The following is an 8,727-nucleotide window of genomic DNA, read 5'->3' on the forward strand; positions in this document are numbered from 1 at the left end:
TTGCTTGTCCAAATTGCTCTGTGGCCTCTTGAGAAGCAGCAAGAATTAAAGCCAGCATCTCCGATGAATGCTCAAATTGCGCCAAAGCCTTCGCAGCATCGGCAAGATCAAACACGAGAACCTAACTTCCTCCATTATGATGTGCTAGAGCTTCCCTATCAACTCCAAGCAGCAGTAGCGACAGAGGCTAGAGCAGCAGAACAGGCACCAAAGCCTCCACAAGGCGCCCAATTTCAAAAACCAACCCACCAGATCCTTCGTGCCAAAAGCACAGGCTCGTATTCAACATTGATCAGAAAAGAAAGAGGTGGAGGCGAGAAGAGAAATTAAGGCGCAAGAAAATGTAACCCTTCGGTCTACTAAAAATCTTAATAGGAACACCTATAATAAGAAAAACATAGTTAAACAATCAAGGGAAAGTTTATTACAAAACATATACAATTACAACAGTAGCGCATCAGAAGCACAATAGTACAAAAGCCCGAAGGTAGCAAGACAAAAAGAGGAGGCGCTAAGGCCTCCCAAATAACTATTACAAAGGCGCGAAGGCCAGCCAAACAAGTCAATTAAAAAACTAAGGACGACGCCCTCGCCAAGCCAGCGACCTCGTAAACTATGCACCCTCATTGTCAATATCATACTTTGCAAAAGCAAACATATCATCAACAGAACAATGGGGAAACCTTTTCTGCCAATATCACCATAATTCACCATTAACATAAATGTTGTCTTGATACATAGTAACAAGAGGCACGTCCTGCATAGTCCCAGCGAAGGAGAGCTGCGCAGGACAAGTTTACAATTTAGACCTAAATATACACAACTATGGTGTATTGCCTTTGGCAAAGCCTAAAAGAAAACTAAAACCTACACTACACCTCCGGATCAGCAGGACCAGTCACGGGCTACGGGGGATTCGGGGCCTCAGTAGCTAGAGATGGAGCCTTCGAAGCTGGCACCTCTACAGCCGGCGAAGATCGCGCACCAACAGCTCCATGTGCAACCTCTTTCTTCTACAACTCCTATAGAAAATAACACCAAGTTATAAAAACAGCAAGAAAGCAGTAAAGTACCTAAGACAAAGACAAACATGTTATAAATGGAAAAACTAACATCGGCCCAACATGCCTCCACAATGGAGCAAGCCTCCGCCCAGCCAAATGTCACCCAGAATGACTTCATGAAATGGTGGACAGATCTACCGATATCGCACAAAGTTGCCCCAAGGTCAATCGGGCCCTCAAGGTCTCTCTCCTTCATGTCCCTCGTGTGTAGACAGACATCTTGCGCTAACATCTTTAAAAGATTTATAGCGGAGGCCAAAGCTCCAAAATCCATAGCACCCCCAACGAAGTCAGGCAGCTTCATGAAGTTGGCTTTCAACCACTAGAAGATGCTGAAGGCCGAAGGCTCGGAAGGCAACAGCGGCATGGAGCCTCTGAACTACTCGAGTGCCCCCACATAAAGCTCAGCCACCGCCAGGCCGATGGACTTGGCATCCTCAAGGCGCTTAGATAGCACATCTACTTGCGCCTTTAGAGCAATGCCACTCTCCCTCTCGGCATCCACCTCCCTCCAAAGGTTGTTGCCCACCTGAATGGCCTTCAAGGCGCGTTCTGCAGCTAGTCGCTCCATAGCCTTTGCCCCTTCAACCTCCTTACTCAGCGAGTAAACCTTCTTTTAGAGTTCCTCTAGTTCAGCACGGGATATGCGCAAGCTACCAACCTCCCCCACAAGCTGAGTTTTCTCAGCCCCTAGAGTCTCCACTTCATTCTTCAAGGCCTCGATGGCCAAATTGCAATCAACCATCTCCCACGTGCCACGCTCTTCAATGGCCTTCAAAAGATAATGGCTTTGCCCAAACGAGCATCAGCCACAAAAAGAGTAGAGTAACAAGCCAAGAAATCAAAAAAGAAACATACCACACATTGCTGATCCAAGTTCATCCGTAACAACTTGAAGTAATCCACGTTCCTCGGATGGTGGCGAAGGTAGCCTGGCAGCAAATTTAAGTGTAAGATACATAAGACAAAAAGTAATGCAACAAGGGATATAGGAAGAACAACCTCCTTTTTATAAACAGCTTCAAGGACAAATGCCCACCCACTTATTGTGTTGTCAGACGCACCTGTAATAGCAAACAAAATCAGCAAAGACCAAATATAAAAATAATGCAGAAACAAAAATCAAGAAACAAAAAGTAACCTTCGTCACCATCCAAGCCAGCGCCGATGGAAGGGGCTCCCAAGACAACTCGAGCGAGGTCCACACCCAAAGGGTCATTAGGGTTCTCATCAGTCCTTCCAAGGGTCTACGTCAAGCCCCCTGAAAAAATGGAAAACAAGTCCCCATAAAATAAGAAAGCTTACCTACTAAAGGAAAAGCAAAGCCAGAAAGTGACCTACCAAGATGCAAAGTACTCAGGACATAGCCTAAGAATCTAGCACCCTCGGCATGGTATCTAGTGGCCTAAAACCCTATGCCCTAAGGCAAAGCAACTAGAGAGCTCGCCTCCACCTCGTCCTCAAACACCTCATCGAGACCAGCCGTAGGTCGACAAAGGCCAGTACCAGCGGTCTCTCCCTCTATAGGCGGAGAAGCATCGCCATCACCAGCGCCATCACCCTCGAAGTTAGAGATTTCATCACCCAAAACACCAGACATAGGCACCATGGTGGAGGGCTCAGCAGCAAGGGCACCATGCATACCCTGGAGCGCGGTATTCGCCAAATCATTGCCGCCAAGATCTAGGGAGGCGGCAGAGCACTCGCCTCCCGTCCTAGCAATAGCAGAGCTAGAGCCCCCGCCAACATTCTTGGCAACCTCCTCACCATCATTAGTAGAGACAGCCGCAACCGCATTGGCAGAGGCAGCAGCAGAAGCAGCCCTAGTCTTCCACCCCTTGGTAGTGACCTTAGACGCAGTAGCCCCTTTCCTCTTCCTCACCTCTGCCACAGCAGTTGTATTCTTGGCATTGGCCTTCCTTGCCTTGTCCTCTATGGACTTGTACACCTTTGTAGGAACTTCATGTTCCTCGTGGTGGATCCTGAATTCTTCAAAGACTCTATTAAGCCGGGGCATCATATAAGCGATGACCCGACACGCCAGATACTCTCTATCAGACATCTCACCCAGTATCTCGCTCACCCCCGCCTTCGCGGACTTCACTAGCCTTTCTGTAGCATGGCCCACCTTCTTCTCAAAGCCAAAGCATAGGAAGGGACCCTGATACCTTCACCAAACATAGGCAGGCTAACCATCTCTATGGTCATAGCGGGCCTGTTCCTTTTGAAGGGCCAACAGTTAGCCGCCACCATCTCCTCGACCAAGTCATGACCTTTGGAGTACCGGTAGGCTAGAGCGAAGGCCATGTCGCACGCTTCGTGACCTTCTTCAGTCCCTAGACCTAGGATTCCCTAGGTCCAAGGCCTCATTAGGGTCATTACGGAGGCCAGCGGGTAGCAGGTGTTCTTTCCGTCTGAGCTAGTAGATGTCATTCCTCCAGTCCTCACATAGAACCAATATTGCATCCAATCCTTCAACCACTTATTCTTCTGGGCGAAGAAGATCTAAAACTTTTCGCCCCTCTGGGCCCTTCGTGGCATAAAAGCATAGCTCCCATACTATGCCACTAGTTGATCTTTGCCGACTCGCTTGGGCTAGCACTGGAGCTCATAGTACTCATAGAAAGTACCAACATTAGGCTTTGCGCCATAAGACAAGCATGCCTAGCAAAACTTGCTCAGGATAACTATCCCATTGGGTGTTAGATGATGAAGCTGTACCTCAAATGCCTCCAACACTTGGCGAAGGAAGCGCGTCACTAGAAAGCAAAGGCCGTAGAGGAAGAAATCCCTAAAAACGACGACATCAGCAGCCTTCAGCTTAGGAATCATCTTCCCCTCCGGAGGCTTCACCTTAGCATCCCTGAAGCAGCCCAGCTTTCGCAAATCCTCGATCATGTCTTTGGTCATGAGCGAAGGCCCAAAATCCCATGTCTTGGAGGTGCCAGCCATGTCTCTTCCCTCTTTAGCGGTGATCAGGTCTACAACAGAAGCCTCAACTCTAGAAAAATCCTCTTCAATCCCTAACGCCTCCACGCTAGCAATCATGCACTCCTCAAACTACACATACCACCCACTAGACCTAACACTAAGAAGGCATCAGTATGGCCCAAAGAAGGAAGTCCAGCATGGAGAAGGGCTGACAGGCGTAGCCACTTCTAAAAAAATCACAAGTAACCTAGCAGAGGAGTGAAGGCAAAAGCCAACTAGGCAAATGCGGCAGCATAGGGGGCCGTAGCAGCAAAAGCGATGGTGAGGAAAGGGATAGGGGGCCCTTCACCTACCACCCCTTATATAGCCCTCGCCACAACGCTTTGAATTCCGGGACCAACAGTCATGTCCGTTCAAAGCGCGCTGGTTCCACAACCCTCGCGGCAAAGCAAATAGCGACACATCAACAGCGCAATAGTCTAATTCAGGCATCCCAGGGGGGAAAGGGGGGAGAAGCCACCATGCGCTGCATGCACAAGAGCCTCCATGTCTTAGAACCTAGGGACTAAAAGAGGGGGGAAGTCCTCCGCATGCCACATGCACAGGAGTCTTCACGCCTTAGAACCTGAGAACTATGTTTGAGGGAAAGGCCCGCCAGCATCAGACCAAGTCCTCAAGGGGGAACTATTGGGACACGGTTGTGAGTCGCGGAGGTCAGGGACCAGGGCAGTGATGAGAGCTAATGGTTAACAAATTTTGTGGATGATGTGCAGGGAAAGAGGACGACAGCCTTCGCCTGATCGGCCAATCAGGGTGGAGGACCGGAAGCCACAGCAAAGGAGCCCAGAGGAGGTCCAAGGCGGAGGCGCTAGCGGCCGAAGCAAAGGCGCCTAGAGACCGTCAACGGCGAAGGCTCTAGCGACACCTACGAAGGCTATGGAGAGTCGACGCGCAAGTACGCCTGAAGGCAGCCCCAGACGAAGGCTCAGAGGGTCGATGAACTTCCTAAAGGGCGGCAGTGCCAGGCCGTGGGCCATAGATGGACTCACAGTTGCGGCCCATCAAGAAAAGGCGGTCGAAGAAGAAGGCACCCAAATTACCCTTAATGGTTTATGTTAGTGCAGGGATATTCTGAGGATGTACTGTAACCGTCAAGGGATAGAATTGTAAAGAGTAGCCATCGCAAGCAATGCCTTATAAAAAGGGAACAAAAACTCTGTACAGTGGGTGGTAGTTGAATGCATTTATGAAACCCTAAGTTGGTCTAGACCCACTTTCCACCTGACATGCCTTAGCCCGAGGCACCTGTCTGGGAGAAGGCTTCGGCAATCTCCTTCTAGTCCCACCTGCTAGAAACCACCATTTTCCAACACCTCCGTTCCCTCACCTTCTACTACATCCCTCCCTTCGACTGTTGAACTATCACCAATCTCTTGTACGTCCCTTCCTTGGTAGGGAATCAAGGTGACTACGCGATGCATTGTGATTAAGGCTGTAAGAGAAGTAGTGATAAGTATCTTCATTTGCTTACATTGAAATCTGCTGAAGCCATTGGCATAAAAGAAGGAAAAGTAGGAGGAGCCTAAAGTGGCACCATCATTTTGAAGCTATAATATTACAACAGTTAATATATTACCTATGCATTGTGCTTATGAATCTCTATCGGTAGTAGGTTGAGAAAGACCTATGCATTACTTGTACTGAAATAATTTGTTAGTTCTGCGATTTAAGTCCTCTTTCTAATGTTTACTCCTTGGTTTTCGTAGGAAACTATGCTGATGTTGTTTCCAAGGTCCTCTCTCAGGCCAGCTGCAACACCTTTTCTTTGAAGAATGCTGGTATCAGGATAAGCTACTCCAGACTTCAGGAACGGATTGCGACTTATCAGGAAAGTTTAGCTGTCCTCGCCGAACAAGTGGATCAACTGAAGAGAAAGGCAAAAACACTAATAGGGAGTTTGAGAAGTTCAAGAAATAGCAACAGGAGGAGTACAATAAGCTCTGTGAGCATATCATGCTCTTAAGCGCTAGTAACTCTCATTTTTGTTGATGCAGTGAACATGTGGTTTGTTTGTTTTTGATGTGAAATTTTGGCAGTTTGATGTGTGAACTCTATTAGTGGTTTGCTGCTGAGCTGGACTGCTGTTATTTGATTTATGTTCAATATAATTATGTATGTAGTCATTTTGTACAGCAGTGTATATCTGAAATCATTTTTTCTGATGTAATGATTGGTGTGCACGTGGTAGATCCGGCATAGGCACGTTATTAAATAAGAATGTGACATATGGACGAACCAGTGAATGACACATGTAACAGCCACGACAGGGCACATGGGCCAATATAAACAAAATTCGTGGTATAAATCCATCCTACCACGTGGTCGAATCAGAAAAAGAAACATGGGTAGCTCAGGGTGCGACACATGGCCCAATAAAATACTGACATGCGGACGTACAACATCGAGACACGTGGTCGAGTAAAAGAAAGACACGCTGGGTATTGTGGTCATACCATGTGGACCAATAAAAATACGACACTTGGTCCAATGAAGAAGTGACAAGTGACCCAACCGCAACACGACACGTGTGTCAATAAAAACTGACATGTGGAACAATAGGGTCCCAACACGTGGTCCAGTAAAAACTTGAAACGTGCAAGAACCATAAATGGCCACGTTGTGCAATAAGAAGGTGACATATACCCGAACTATTTCTAATGCAACCCGGCTATTGCATGTACGTGTGGAAAGCATCTCTAACGGAAGCACCCGCTAGCGTGGCTATCCCCTGCCACGCATGCCAAAGTAGTTCTATGACGATCAGTTTTCATCATAGATCTATCCAATTCTATGACGATTTTGCAAGAATGATGTGACTTCTATGACGAACCATTTTTCATCATAAATTCGTCATAAAACTGAAATTATGATGAATTTGGCTCTTTCAGTGATGAAAGTTGGTCGTCATAGAAGTGGATATTTCGAGTAGTGAGAGGATTAAGCAAGAGATGACATTAAGCTTACACTTGAGACGATGGATCAACTAAAAATCTTCATCTTGCATACATGCATGGAGAAACCAAGGTTTAGGGTTTGAGAGATGATTTCAAGAAAAATGAAAAGTGAATTTCCTGAGCTCACGAAGAATAGAGATGGAGATGAAGGGTTTGATTGGTTGGCTTCTAAAATTTGCCACACCAAAGATTTGGCAAGTCATGATTTTGGCTAGTATTTGGTTTGCTACCAAAACTTGCCAAACTCTCGTATTTGTCTTGCCAAATCTATGGTAATTTTTTTGTCCAACTTTTAGCTTACCAAATCTTTGGTATTGCAAATTTTGGAACTCAACCAAGCAGGGCCGAAGGTCTCCACCTTCTTCTTGAGATGGTGATGCATGAGAATGCCTTGATCTTCTTTTTCTTTCTCTTCCTTCTCTCCTTTCTTTCTCTCTCTCTCTAGTTCATCTTGTTTTTCACTTGAGCAAAGAGAGAGGGAGAGTGGGGAATGAATGAGTGATCGAGAAAGTGGGTGGGAGTGAGCTGGTTTCTGCTGGCTTGGCTCTCTAATTCGTGCTGACAGGTGGGTCCAAGGAAGGAGAGGAAGACAACTCATCCAAATTGCATCTGCTGAATAAGTGACTGGCCAAATGATCTGTAAGGTCATCAGACAGAGGGATCACTGATTTTGGAAAATTTGATTTAGGGAGAGGGTTTTGACCTAGTGGCCTTCACCTTCAATCAAGGGGTTGACCTAAGTCCTTGGGACGATATATTAGAGAATCTTTGTCAAATCAACTAAGGAGTTGACTAGGGTTGACCCTAGTTGACTTGGGATAATTAGAGAGCCGATAAGATTGGATAGCGAATTTGAAGTTCCTACCCTAGTAGTGAACTACATTGGTCCTTCATGAAGGTAGGAAGGTCATGAGACAGTTCTTCGGCAAGGAAGGCCTGTGCGTCATCAAGCAACTTGAGATAGTTGGTTAAGGGGGTTTGAGTCAAGGTTTAGGGAGTCTTAGAAAAATAAGTTGGGAAAAGAATAAAATAACCAATAGACGTGATTCATACTTTTTAAGGTTCGTGAACCGATGGGTTAAGAAAGTTTCCGCACGGTCTCTATGACACTAAAATTAAAGTTGATGTAAAACAGCTAAATTGATGTTTGGTTCACCTCCGACAATGTTAAAACAAATGGAACAGATATCGAGAGACATCGGGAGGAGAATCAACGATTGTGGGAGGAGAATCAACGATTGTGTTCTTAGTTTGGTTGGCCATCGCACGTTACTAGATGCAAGGGCAATCAGCTATCATTGACGATCCCGATTCCAGCGAGATTAGTCAGCTCACAGAAGGCTTCGATCTATTTTCCTGGTATCCGTTTGCATCGTGCATCAAACAAATAAAAAGTAACGCAATCTGATAACACTGTGACGAGATCACACCAAAAAAAAAAAAAAATCAACCAACCAAACAGCTCCTTAGAGATGTTAGCTGTGTTGCTGAGAATACTTTTGCAGAGAACCAGGGTCGGCTCGAATTGCAAATGAAATGAGCGAAATAGGCTCAAGTGGTTCAAAACTCGATTCGAGTTTCGCTCGGGACAACTCCACAAGCTCGCTCTTGCGTGCTCAACCCGCCGACAACTGCCAATAGGATCACTAAGGCTAGGCATTTGGGTTACCCCAAAATTTCGGATCAGGTAATTCAGGTAGTTGAAAATTGCTATCTGA

The sequence above is a fragment of the Miscanthus floridulus genome, chromosome 16, assembly GCF_019320115.1.
Source record: "Miscanthus floridulus cultivar M001 chromosome 16, ASM1932011v1, whole genome shotgun sequence".
Lineage (NCBI taxonomy): Eukaryota > Viridiplantae > Streptophyta > Magnoliopsida > Poales > Poaceae > Miscanthus > Miscanthus floridulus.